Source organism: Manacus candei, unplaced genomic scaffold (assembly GCF_025592945.1).
Source record: "Manacus candei isolate 608988 ecotype Guabito, Panama unplaced genomic scaffold, ASM2559294v1 h1tg000014l, whole genome shotgun sequence".
Lineage (NCBI taxonomy): Eukaryota > Metazoa > Chordata > Aves > Passeriformes > Pipridae > Manacus > Manacus candei.
This window is the reverse complement of record NW_026138062.1, coordinates 36,121,095-36,135,576: the sequence shown is the minus strand read 5'-3', so window position 1 is coordinate 36,135,576 and position 14,482 is coordinate 36,121,095. Positions and strand designations below refer to the sequence as shown.

At 40.9% G+C, this 14,482-nt stretch overlaps 1 long non-coding RNA gene across 1 annotated transcript; it reads left to right on the top strand.

Moving 5' to 3' along the window:
• The first annotated feature begins 201 nt into the window (after positions 1 to 201).
• On the top strand, positions 202 to 9,949 carry LOC127467330 (uncharacterized). The gene is made up of 4 exons (XR_007903070.1): positions 202 to 444; positions 1,285 to 1,345; positions 2,737 to 2,856; positions 9,931 to 9,949. It is a non-coding gene; the product is annotated as an uncharacterized LOC127467330 (long non-coding RNA).
• Positions 9,950 to 14,482: the final 4,533 nt, after the last annotated feature.

The window sequence follows — 14,482 nt, the reverse complement described above, 5'->3', positions numbered from 1 at the left end:
AGTGCCATAGATCCAAAAGAATCAATGGAGATGTATCAAGTTGTACCTACTGTGGGTTTAACTCTTGATTTATATTCAAGAGCTTCAGCTCTTAGGACTACTGCTAAACACTGCTGTTCTCTGTGGTGTGACATAGCAATGGATCCAGTGAAATATCTCTAAGTAGAGAAATAGAGCAAAGAAGATGTAGGTGAGAAATGAGCACAAGAGGAAGAGTCTAAGTGGCTTCTGCATTTATCATCGGACAGTCTCATGTAACTGAGAGCTAAACTTCGTTTTCTCAGGTATCTCTACAGTTTACTCTGTTGTGGGACAGGAACTACGTGGCACCATCAATGACAGCAGTGACACCTGTGCTGGGCAGGTCACCAGCACAGCTCAGGAGAAAGTGGTTTGTCCTGTGGATAGCCCTTGTCATTCCTGATGTCTTCTGGAACGAAGGCGGTGAGTTCAGCACTCATGCAATAGATAGTGGAGTGGCCTGAATATTTTTGTCTCAGAAAAACAAACAAATATTCTAAAAGTATTGGCCAAATAAGCTAATATCATCCCACACAGGATTTCTAAGAAATTCTAGCAATTCTAGAGATAAAGATAACAGTAATTGGAACACTATCAGTCAAAATAAATCCAATTCCCAGCAGGGGAAAGACTTAGGTAATCTTGGTGGTGATAGGGACAAAATGGGAAATGGATGAAATAAAAACTGGGCAAAAAGAACAAATCCATCCCCCCACACCCCCCCTAATGTACTGCTTCATACCTCCATCCTTGCAAGAGTGTATCTTTAAACCAGTTATTTCTCTACTGGTGGATCATTGAAGTGGCCTGGAAAGAGGTAAGACTTTCATTTTGTAATTATTTTTACTCTGCCAGCACACGAGGCAAATCTTGAAGGCAGTGGTTGTTCCCAAATTCAAGAGAACAATTTCTGGGGGTTGCACTTCTGGGGGTTCCTAGATTTTTTTCCCTAGGTATTTACTCCTGGACACTGCTGGAGGCCTTAGTGACTGTGACTTCTTTTAAGGTCTCATGAGACAGCACAGAAGATGAGCAGCAGAAGAGTTATCAGATGGCTGTTCTTTCCTATCAGAGAGGAGATGGGGACACTAAGCATCTCTAGACTAGAAGGATAGGACAAAGGGAAAGGTGCACTGTGATGCACAAGGACATTTACAAATGCATCCTTATATACTTGAAATGTTAAAACTAAAGTATGTTAAAAAATACAGAAATGGCCTAATTTCTGTTTTGTGAATAAACTATGAATAATTTTATTTCAAGAAGCAGACCCTGGATCTGGAGTGAATCCAGCTGTAACAAATTTGTTCTCAAGCATGAAAAGGTATGAACAAATGGTTCATTCAAGTTAGCTTTATACAGCCATGCTTCCATTTACTATCAGTTTAATGGTACTATGTTCTTTTTACATTCTTTATGTTGGCTGTTGATTTCTTTTCCTTCCTATTTTGTTGGGCTCTAGAAGGTCATCCAGAAAAATCCACGTGTATCTAAATATTTATTTACTGTCAGTTATTTCTTTGCCAAAACAGAAAATGCCTGTAGACTTAAAATAGATCCTTTCATTGTTCCCTGTGGTCTCTTCAAACTCAAGAAGCTGGAACCATCAGTAGAGACAATTTAAAATGCATGTGACTGATAAAATTTAACACATACAACAGAAGTTGAGATATTCTCAGAGCCTGTAGTTTTAATGACAAAACAAACTAATAAATCATATAAAATGATTCATATAAACATGTAGTAAGAGCATCTATTTATTTTTCCAAACCTTGAGAAAAGTCATTTGTTAGTTTGAGCAGCTCAGTAGTTGCTGAGTACTTTGCTCTGCTTTCAGATTTTGATGTATGAACCAGATTAACTGGAAACGCATTGGATGTTGTAAATTTGTCTTCTGGATTTTGACTTAATTTTGTCTCCCAGATTGCTTGCAAGGATATTCGTATCATTAAATATGGTGATTTTTTTAGACACTTAAGGGGAACTCAGTTCATCTGATATCCCTGGTTGTTGGAAAGGAAGTCTCTGCCCTCCAGACATCAGTTCTCATGGTAGTGACTGCCTGCTTTGCCACAGCCAAGGCCTGGTACAAAACCCACTTTTGAGCACAGGTGTTGCCTAATAGTAAACATGTTGTCCCTTTCCCATATGACTTCAGTCATGATGTACCAACTGGAGCTTTGGCAGGAGTAATGAACTTCTGCTGCATAATACCAATAGATAAAAGGGGAAAAAAACTTTAAAGGACTGCTTTATTTAGGTACATTATTTAACCATAACTTTGGGTGCGATGAAACAACTGATGGGAAAACCTCTCTTCTTCATTTGTTAGTGGCAGATAGAACCACAGCTATAGAGAGGACTTCATATAAACTCACCACTCCAGAATCACCTAGGGATACTTCGAGAGTCTCTATAAACTAATACAAAGCAGAAATCTAACAGATTTTAGAAATAAAATAATATTTGTTTGGAAAAATAAACCTGCACTCTAGAAAAGAATGCTGAATACTTTCTTAGAGGGTCTTAGAAACTGGCTTCTCTTTCATGAGGAACACTTGCTGTGCAAAAGTGCTCTTTCATAGCTGACGAGTATTAAACAAGGTGTAACACCTCTATGGTTTTGGCCTCTGTCAGTAACTATTCCAGACTGTGGTGAGGCTGACTGAATCCTCACAAAGGTCCTTCTGCCTGACCATACTGTGTTTTTCCCAGGCAGGGCCACACCTGTTGGTGAAGTGGCTATGGGATGCTAGTTGTGACAATGAATCCCAAAGCCTATTTGGTAGAGAAGAAGGGGTGGTCTAAGGATGCCATCAGTGTTCATATTGATGGGTAAGGCACGGAATACCAAACTACTAGCAAAGGCAAGCTAAGGATTTGATTTCGTTATCATTCGTCTGAGCACAGTGTTACTGTGATATTCCAAGCTCTGGTGTCCTTTTCAGTGCAAATGGAGGTGTCTTTTCATCATAGGTAGGGAAAGCATATATTAGTTTCAAAACTGCAAGTGTAGGCTTAAGTCAGTGGTGTTTGCTAGCTAGGGATTGTCTCTTAAATCCCTTACTTAACCTGTGGCACTGATAATACTTCATGAAAGATGGTTTATATGTATCTTTAAAATGTCAATTTTATCATTATGTCCATTAACATAGAAAGATTTTTATTGCTTGAGTATATGAACAGCATCTTACTCACACAGAAAAAATTATTGGAATCCTCTGAATTGTCCTGTGCAGAAGGATACATGAAGGACTGTGTGACAGAAGGAAATGCAGCTGCCTCTGTTACACTACTCCAATTTGTTTTTTTAAAATTTCCTATTTCTATAGTATTTTTATTCTTGAAAACATCCCTGAAGTATTTATGACCAAAATTCTTTGCACATGATTACTAACTCTTGAAAAGAGTCTCTTTCTCAAGAGACATTTAGATGGCTGGCATGGTTGACCACAAAGGCAAGGCAGAAATTTCATTCAGAAATCAAAGAAAAAAGACATGAAAGAGAAAGCTAAAAGGAAAGGAAAAAGAGAGCTGGAATATACTTTACATAGGCCTATTGAGGTCACATTTTATTTGTACTGGGTAACATAAGGAACAGTACTGAACACTTCAGTGGAACTCCAGGGAGCTTTATAATTCTTTCCTTGCATCCCAGAATCAATTGTTTTCTGAAAACAGGTACCTTAGGACTCTATGAGTAGTTCCTAACTTTTTACCATGTCTTCCTGTGCTTTCACACTGGCAGCTCTTTTATTCCCCGACCCAGAAAAGCCACACGATTCTCATTCCCTAGTGCAACTGAACTGGCAACTGAACTGAACTGGCAACTGAACTGGCAACTGAACTGCTCCAAATTTCAGTCTTCATGAATGTGGAGGAGCTGATTCTGTCTCCTACCATGTGCTGCTGTGTTCTTTATTTACCTGTGTATGAGCTGATTCTTCTGGAGGGGCAGGATTTTATGAAATCTTAACATTTACATGCTGACAGAAGACTCCATCCTGGAGTTACCTTTCTTAGTGTGTGGTTTCACTGCTCAACCTCTCAACTTCTCCTAAGTAAACTGATTGCCTCCATAAATGTGTACTAGGCACATTTTGACTTTAGATCTGCCTTACTGTTTTTCTTTTTAAAATGAAATATTGACATTTCACAGTTAAATGGCACTTTCTGCCTCCCTTCTATATTTAAAGAAAAGAGGAATGAGATGCCTTAGGCTTTTGGAGGTCAGGGGGAGAGAAAGACAGACACTCTCGAAATCTTGTTATATCATGTTGTTTTGAAAGACAGGAAAACAAGAATTTGATCACCGTAGTACATCTCCCTGTGCTGGGAAGAGAAAAGGCTCCATAACCACACTTCTGAAAGGCAGATGTGGGAGTCTGGAAAGGATGCTGCAACACAGGCGGGCATGGACTTGTTCACTTTCTTCACCTGCACTCTGACACATGCACAAGGCTAAATAGAAAATCTGTAAAATCACTCTATCCTGACTTGAGAGTACCATGAAGTAGCACTTGCCCTGAGAAGCACCTATCAGAGACTCAGTGGATGTCAGTATGAATGGACAGAGGCATCTCCTTTACATACTGTTGGAATGTTGAACAACACTGCTGCACTGCCTGTGAGATGTGCAGAGTCTGGCTCTGCTCTCATTTGCATCAAAGTAACTCCATTGACTTTTTTTTGGTTTATACTTGATCTACACCATTTGAACTTCTAGGAGAAGGTGTCTTAGGGTGCTTATTTCTACAACAAATTCAAACTCATCTGGAACAGCCAATGTCTATTGTCACCTATTCAATTTGCATTGTCAGAAATTTCTGCCTTTTTACTGTAAATATAACCCCAAAACCCTCTGCGTTTGCTGGGAACTGTAACATTAAACCCTGAATCAAATACCCAAGACTTAAGTTAGTTGTGTAGAACTCTTTACAGTGATCCTTGATGAGTTTAAACTAAGTTAGTAAATGCTGAAATCTATCCAAGGACTCTGTAGACATTGTATATGACTTCTGCCTGGGAGATGGACTGTATGGAATTGAAGCAGAAGGAGAGTTTAGAAAAGGCAGCTGGGCATTAACTGGGAGACAATATGACATGAACTCAGCTGGTAACAGCAGGGAAGTATCTAGCCTAAACTTACTGTTTTCATAATTTTTATCTTTTCCAGTTTAAAGACAGGGTAGAAAATGAGTAAGCCCACTTAATGATAGGATAAATGCACAACAAATAATGTCTCCCAGAAAGTCTTAGTGAGGTTCTATTTATAGTGAACTGAAGATTCAGAAAACCATGGAGTTAATCTGTTTGTCTGAGGTCTTTCTCTCAGATACTCCACACTACAACCTGATTTGTATGATAAAAGCCAAGCACAAGGCGGTTCTGACCTGATAGAGCAGACTTACTGTTTCTACACCTCCTATCCTTTCTGTTGCAGAGCTAATGATTGTTTTACTCTCTAAGTTAAGATCACCACTATTGTGGCTTTCAAGTTATTAACAACTAGTAAAACACACGAGGAAATTAATTTATGGTCAGTTTATGCATGTAACTAAGTTACATGCAAGAAAAATTTTACAAGGAAAGTGTAAAATAACCTGAGAATGATTAATAAAATTAATAACTTGATTTTGTTACTTCTGAAGTGGTAATTTGAACTTGTGGGCTAAATTTTGTCCTCAGTTCTCAGAGAATTCACCTTTCTCCAATTTAGGCTGGTGTAACTGAGCAGAATTTACTCTCTATGTTTAAAATAGAGGCAGAAATTACTCATAACCAAGGCACTTCTCCACTACTATTCACACTTCTTCCCTTAGCACTGTTGTTGCAGTTGTTTTTTTCCTATGGTAGCAAATAAACAAATTAACATAAATATTATTTTTTAGGATGTTCTATTTAAAGGTGTTGAGACCATGGAGAGAAAAAAACATTAATGATGAAAGCTGCATGAAGATCCACCTCCTGCAGATTTTGTATCTCTATGATTTAAGCAATAACTCCAAATTATTCTCAACGTTTCCAGATCAATTTTGTTCAACCTTTAGTTAAAGATCACTTCTAGCAGACAACCAGTTTTATTAATAGCCTGGGTGGTCACATAAGCCAGAGTGATTTGTACACATATGTCATATAATAACTCTACAGTGACTATAAAACTGCTGCACATTTTATTATGCAGCGACATACAGGTAGGAGGGAAGACGTTATAGCTGTAGGTGAAGTGTATTTCTTGTAGCCTAGAGTAGTGAATGAAACTGACATGCAGGATTTAGAAAGAAAACCCCATCTCTAGAGACAAAATTACAGTTTGGTGCCGCTTTTCCTTCCCACCAGTGTGTCTGTAGGGAGATCCACAGTGCAGCCTGCAATTCCAGTCCACAAGGGATAAAAATAGGTGCCCAGCACTCCCCAGCTGCAGCACTTCACATCACACAGCATAGGGGTGCTGGGGGACTGTGTTAAGGCCCCCCATGATCAGCAAGTTGCACTAAGAGGCTGACACTTGCAGGAAAAAAATATCTTGTTTGTGAATTTCAGGAGAGAGGATGATCCTCCAGGCACCCCTTTGCCTCCCCACTTCCCCCAGCATGGACAAGGACCTGGGGGGAGCTGAGGCAGGCACAGGGTTGTTGGGGCAGCAGTGCCTCTGGAGGGGCATTGGGTTTGTCTGCGCTTACCTCCAGCTGTGCCAGCCCTGGTGCTGCTACTGCTGCCTAGGGAGCAAATTGTTGGGTGCACTCGGTGCAGCTGGTGTCAACCCTGGTGATGTCAACCCGCATGTACTGGCTATAGATGGGTGAAGTAAAAACAGCCCCAGCTTTCCTGTTTACGCACTCAGGCTTCCTCTGAGAAGTTCTTGAATAAAAACAGCTGGACTTGACAAAATAGCCTTTCTATTTATTGCGTTGAGAGCAAGCATAGTGATGGTGGAAAGGGGCTGGGTTGACCTAAATCACCTGCTCATGTCTGTGGGTGGTGTGACATCGGGTGGCTTCGCAGAAGGGGCCCGTTTGTAGCCTGGTTGATGTGCTAGCCCCTGGGTCCAGGGGCAGCCCATGCCTTCCACACTCCACCACACTTACATCCACTTCCATGAGAGACCAGGAAAGAGGAAAAGGTAATTTTCCTGGCTTTGTGGCATGCCAGGCTCCTTTCTCCTACCCTGATGAATTCTCTCTTCCAGTCCTTCCCAGTTAGGCTGTTAAACTGGATTTTGGGTGTTTTCCAAGAGCAGTAAAGGAGCCATATTTTCAAATATGACTAGAGGGACATTTCTATAGATAGGAAAGATGTTAGGTCCCGTGTATTAATAGTCGTTGCGGTACTGGCTGTGACAACTGCTGCTCCACAGTGCACTGTGAGAAACAGGACCTAAAATATTCTTAGACACATGGACACAGGACAACTGAAGCTGCAAGGGACCTTGGAGGTCATCCAGACAAAACTCTGCTCAAGTCAGGGCTAACAAGGACATGAGGAAATGGAATGAAGCTGTGTCAGGGTAAGTTCAGTTTGAATATTAGGAAAAGGTTCTTCACACAGAGGGTGGTCAGGCACTGGAACAGGCTTCCCAGGGAAGCAGTCACAGCACCAAGCCTGTCAGAGTACAAATAGTGCCTGGACAATGCTCTTAATCATATGGTTTACTTCTAGGTAGTTCTGCGACAAGGAGGGAGTTGAATCTGATCATCCTTATGGGTCCCTTCCAACTTTAGGTATTCTATGATTTGGTGATTCTAACAGCTAGGTCTGATTGACAGGAGCCCAGATGCATTTTGAATGCCTCAAGGGAGGGAGATGCCACCAGCGCTCTCAGCCTCTGTTCTAGTTTTGCACCACTGTTACCAGATCTGGTCAGATTTCCTCTTGTTGCAACCTGTTACTGCTGCTTCTTGTACCTTCCTGTGTTCCTCTGAGAAGACTGTGAGTCTGTCTTCTCTAAAACCTCCACCTATGTAGTTCAAGACAGCAATTAGACCCCTCCTTAGTCTTCTCTGAATTGAAAAACTCACCTCCTTCAGTCTCTCCGCAAATATCAACTGCTCCAACCTCCACATCTCTGCTGGAGATATTCCCAACTGGACAAAACCTCTTTCATATCAGAGAGTTCCCAGATGGACTCAGTACTCCAGATGGAGCCATAAAAGTGCCAAACAGAGTGGGTAACCTCTTCCTTCAGCCTTTGTGCTACCACCTTACTAATGCAGCCAATGCATGGTTAGTCTTTGAAGGGCGCACTGATTGTTCTTATTTAACTTGTTGTCCAAGACCAGCCCAGCACTTTCTTGCAGAGCAGAGCTGCCATCCTGTCTGTTCTCCTGCATCAGGTTTATTCTTCCCAGGTACAACATTTTGCATTTGTCTGTTACATTTTGAGAAGTTCTTGTCGAACCACTCCTCCAGCCTGCTGAGCCCAGTCTAACAGCTGTCCTGGTCTCCTGGGCATCAACTGCTCCCTATCCAAATTGATGTTAGCCTGCTGACGGTGCAGTCCATGACATCACCCAAGTTGTTGAAGTTGATAGACTATCAGCTCTAGTATGAATCTCTGAGGAACATTGCTCTTCAATATCCTTGCTTTGAAGTGTTGACTGTTGCCCTCTAAGCCCACCAGCCTAGCAAGTCTTTCACCCATCTTGGAATTTGACCATGGTCCACATCTCCCTGTTTATCTCCAGGGGTTGTGCTATATGAGACTGTGTCAACAGCCCTACTAATGCTGAGGGAAATGACATGCATTGCTTTATTTCTCCACAAAATCAGTCCTCCTATTGTAGAGGGCAACTGGGTTGGCCAGGCACAGTTTGTCATTGGTAAATCTATGCTGGTTGCTCCCAGTCACCTTCCTCTCCCTCCTGAAAATGGCTCCTGTGAGGATTTCTCCACAATCTTTAGAGGAACTAAGGTGATGCTGACTTCTCTGTAGTATCCTACCTCCCCAATTTTTTGAAGTTATTTTTGCCTGACTGTAATATTCTTCATATATGGGAATCTTTAATTTGTAGTAGTCTGGACTAATATGAAAATATGAGGGGTAGAACTTAAGTGATCCATCAACTATTCCTTAGAGTCATCCACATTCACTAAAAACTGGCACTTCTAATTTTTGGGTGTTTGGCAAGATACAACTTTATGTAGAAGACAGAGATAGTTTTCCATTCCTTTACTTACCAGAAACAGGATAGCATCATAGGAGTGGAAAAAAAATTGAAAATAATAATGTAGGTTGAAATTAATGAGTATATCTGAAAATCAGAATACAGTTGCTTAATTCTGTACACCCTAAATGAAGCCACTAACTATTAAAGCATTTAAATGTATTTTCAAATGTAAGACTTTGTACAGTGCAACTGATTTAAAATTAAATTAGCTGATTTTCATGGCATTTTGATGGACTTAAAAATAAAAATGTGTATATAACTTTATAAATCAGAGCCTATCACCTGCAGAACAGCCAAAACCCCCAAACTCTGTCATTTTAATAGGACCGATACTATAGTAATAGCAATAGGTCCGTGTTATTGTATATAGGTCAGGCAGCAAAAGGCAACAACACACTCACTCATTCACAGGAAGTCAGGTGGTCGTTTCAAAGAAACAAACTTTTTTTGTATATCTGTATTGAGAAAAAAGGAAAAAAAGTTCCTCTGCCTCCTCTGTCTTAGGTTAAATTGTGAAAAATTTTCTGCAGTGCTGCCAGTTTTGACAATTTAATTTCAAAAGTGTGTAAGGTGGCACTGGATGTGGTGTCCCCACATGATCAGATGGCCATCCAGTAAGCCAAAATCAATTGTACAGTTGAGTCAAATCAATTAAAAAGTGAGAAAAATATCTATATTAAAAATATCCTTTTTTTTTTTCATCTCATTGCTGGATTTAATTGTTTGTTTGCTGTTGTTTCAGGCATAAGCCATTTGGCTTACACGCACCTCTGGCCCACATTCCTGCAAGAGGTCTGCATTTACTACGATGAGAGAGTCCATCAAAGAAAAAGAGAGAGATGTGAAGAGAAGATTCTTGGAAATTTGATGACTGGAAAAATGACAGTTCTTGCCAAAGATTTTTCTGAAGACTGGAAAAAACAACAAGACTGGGACCAGCTATCTGTGGGGTAAGGGAGCTTTTAGTGTTGACGTCTTCCATTCCTCAGAAAGACACAGATTCCGACCCATTAATCTCTGGTGAGGTCAGCAAGGTCTCCTGCTGTTCGTAGTGCATCGGCAGTCAAAAATATTTTCAAAATATTTCAATAGGGTTTGAGAGCTCTATCCAAAACATTTAAAAAAAATGTAATCTGACAAATAGTATTTTTACCACAGGCTGATATTTATTAAAACCTTAAGAAGTTGAACAAGGTACCAAGAGTTAAGAGTTTACAAAAAGCTAAAAATCTTTCTAGTTTTAACACATGGAACCATTGAATCTGCTACTAAATCTTACAGGGTATTTATTAGTAAAAATGATAATAAGTTTATAAATCTAGACTGTGTGCGATAACAGACACTGATTTAAGAATAAAATGACTTTGAGATACGGTAAGAAGAGGTTTCTCAACACCTTGGCCCTCCTCATTTCATGGACACTACAAAATTTTACCTCTCTGCTGGTAAAGAACACCCCTTACCTGACTGTCAAAAAAAAAAAAAAGAAGACAGAGGCTGTGCTCAGATGATTGAACCCTACAGTGGCAACATGGGTGATTTCTTTTCTATACCTGAGAGGAGGAACTGTAAGGAACACTACTGGTCTTATGTACAAATGAAATGAATAAGGCTCTCTGAAACCATCAATAACCCAGACTATTGTTACCACTTTGACTTTTGAACTTTCAGAAAAGTTTTCAAGCTTCTGCCAGTAGTTGCAAGGTTTGTATGCTTTCAGTGAGGTTTTCATGCATTCGCAGCACTCTTAGTATATTAGGAGTGGTGGTAGCCTTAAGGGATAACACCAAATATTGCACTATTTCTGATGAAAGTGTGTCAGTTGGCACAACTGGGCCCTGTCAGTCTCAAGTAACACGGTGTCAACACCAAGATACTCTCTGTCACTAATAACAGAGTGCAGGTGATAATGAGTTTTGCCCATAGGTTCTGCCAGTTTAGGAAATGTTTATTCATGCTGAAACATATTTTACTGGCAGAGAGCTCCAAATCCAGACTATCTCAATTTTCTTTCATTTTTAGCAAGTTTTGAGTAATTGTTTTCTCAGAACCACAATTATTCCTTTAAAAAAGTCATAATGTACGGCTCCAACAGAGCACAAGATATCTTAAGATAGGAGTCCAGAAGGTGCCTGATAATCTTTTCCTGTAATTTTCTTGATCCTACAGTGTCTTACACTGCTGAGGAAATGAGACAGTGAGCCAAAACCAGCTCGCCAGGGAGCTGCCAGAAAAGATGCTTTGTCCCTGGTCGGTGAAGATGATTTTTCATTTCCTGCTCCTGTTAAGAAAATTATATCTCTGCACAAACTTATTGTTGGGCCTTGTCTATTTCATGCAATGATCACAATATCAACAACACGCACAATAAGGGGAAGACAATTGTGTGATTTCTGCAGGCAGCATCCCGGGAATAGCTTTAGCCTGTCAGTACTTGTCTCACAGAGTTTGGGGGGGGCCTCTGTGGTGCAGAAGGCAAATTCTGCATTTGACACAGAATCAGATTTGCACTGCCACAGAATTGTTGATGTTGGGTGGGATCTCTGGAGACCACCTAGTCCAACTCCTCTGTCAGAGCAGGATCACTTACAGAAGGCTGCCCAGGACATGTCTAGATGGATTTTGAATATTTCCAGGTATGGAGTCTCCATAACTTTTCTGGGAAACCACTCTGCACAAATGTTTAACCAATCTTACAATAAAAAAGCCTTTTCTCATTTTTAAGTGAACTTTTTTGTATTTCAGCTTGTGTCCCTTGCCTCTGTCCTTTTGCCAGACACTGCCAAGAAGATCCCAGCTTCATCTTCTTCACCTCCCCTCCCACTGACAAGCTCCCCTGAGCCTTCTCTTTTCTAGACTAAACAGTCCCAGCTCTCCCATTCTCTCCTTGTATGACAGATGCTCCTGTGCCTTAATCATCTCTGTGGTCCTTCCTTGGAGTCACTCCAGTATGTAAGGGACTCACTTGTACTGGGAGCTCAGGCCTGGATCCAGCATTCCAACTGAGTCTCACTCATGCTAAGGGAAGGGGAAGGGTCACTTCCCTCAGTCTGCTCACAATATTTCCCTAATGCAGTGCAAGATGCTGCTGGCTTCAAGGATACATTGCTGGTTCATGTTCAACTTGGTGCCACCAGGATGCCCAGGTTTTTTTCTATAAAACTACCTTCTAGGTAGTCAGACCCCACTTGTACTGGGGCCTGGTGTTATTCTTCTCCAGAGACAGGACTTGGGATTTACCTTTGTTGCACTTCGTGATACTCTTGTTGGCGCATTTCTCCACCCTGCAAGGACTCTCTGAATGGCAACACATGTCAAGCTCATCTGGTTCATCAACCACTCCTCCCAGTTTGATATTGTCTGAAAACCTACTGAATGTACGTCCTGTCCCATTATCCAGGTCATAAATGAAGACATTAAATGGTATTGGCCTCAGTACCAACCCCTGATGTACTCCATCTGAACTTCATGCCCCTGATCACTAATGTTTGAGCATGGCAGTTCAGCCAGTTTTCTGTCCATCTCACTATCCACTTATTTAGCCAGTACTGCAGTTTGTCAAAGAGGCTGTTATGTGAGACGATGTTGAAATCCTTGATAAAATCAAGATAAAAACCATCTACTGCTTTCTCTTTATTCACCAAGCCAGTCATTTCATCATACAAGGCTATCAGGTTGGTCAGGCATGTTTTCCAGTTTGTAAATCTGTGCTGACTACTTCTAATCACCTTCTTGTCCATCATGTTTGTAAATGGCTTCCAGAAGGATTAGATGTTTCACCTTCCCAGGGACTGAGGTGAGGCTGGTGGGGCTGTAGTATCACAGATCTCCCTGCCCTTCTTGAAGATAGGAGTGACACGAACTCTCTTCAGTTGTCAGGAACTTCCACTGCTTGTCATGACCTTTCAAAGACAATTGAGATTGACCATGAAGTGACATTGGCCAGCTCCTTCAGCACTTGTGTGTTTGTCCTATCAAGTTTCATGGCCTTGTTTGTATCCAGTTTGCTCAATGTTCCCTCACCTGATCCTTCTCTACTGAAGGTAAGTCTTCCTTGCTCCAGGCTTTCCTTCTGGTCTCAGGGCATGGGATTGCTGAAGGCTGTTCTAATCAGTAAAGATCAATGTGAAGAAGTCATTGAGAACTTCCAGATACTTTGTCTCCAGGTCTCCTGCCCCCTTCAGCAGCAGGACCACATTTTCCCTAGTCTTTCTTTAGCTGCTCATATACCTGTAGAAGTCTTTCTAGCCACCCTTTATGTCTCCTCAAATTCAACTTCTGTCTGTCTTTGACTTCTAAAACACTGTTCCTCCATATCGAGACAGTGCCTCTGTAATCCTGAGTTACCTGCCACTGCTTCTACCTTGTGTATATTTATGCACAATGACAATTCATGTCTCCACCCCTCCCTTCTCCTTCCCTACTGCTTGGTAGGCAGATAGCATGGCCAGTGCCAGAATTGGTCAAACAAAGATGTAAATGGTTTGGCTGTCATATAAGACACTTATCTTTAGGTGACTATCTCACACTGCAGCAGCAGAAGTTGCAGCCAGCAATTGAGTTTTGAGGTCTTGAGTAAAATGACTGCAGTTCACAATGTGACTAAGCACTGGATTTTGTCTTCACTAGCTCAAAGTCAGAATGAATTACTGTGTAAAGCATGCTATTTCCTTGTTCTAATGGCTTGAGATCCAGATTTAAACCCTAAACCCATTTGCAGAACTTGGCAGGTGTAATGAAGCAGAGAGGCAGCTTTAACTGTGGCAGAGATATTGAACAAAACGGGCATGTGGAGGACAGGAAGTACATGAATATTCCAAAGACAATACTAAAGCCTTTGTTAAACTTTGAATAGCCTGTGATTTTGTTGGCAGTGAAGTCTTGTCTTATTAAAACAAGAGGAACATACGCTATATTGGCACTGTTCATGTGTTGGGGAGTCAGTTTTTCCCTCCATCAGTTTCTTTCATAAGTTACTTTTCAGAACAGCAGTTATGACATTATCAACCTGTGCTTATTGATTCTGCACTTGTTACTAACAAAGTCATTTTTGTGAGCCTTTCTACAATGCTGTGCAAAACCAACCCATTTGACTCCAAAGAAGCAATCATAACAATAGAATGGTTAATACCATCTACCATAATACTTTGGGAAAAGTTGCCATTTTAATGCAGGCAAAGAGGCCTCAGGCACAAACCAGACCAACCAGATATGGGCAAGTAAGTGTAAAGAAAAGCGTGACTTAGAATCATAGAATCACAGAATAGTTTGGGTTGGAAGGGACCTTTGAAACT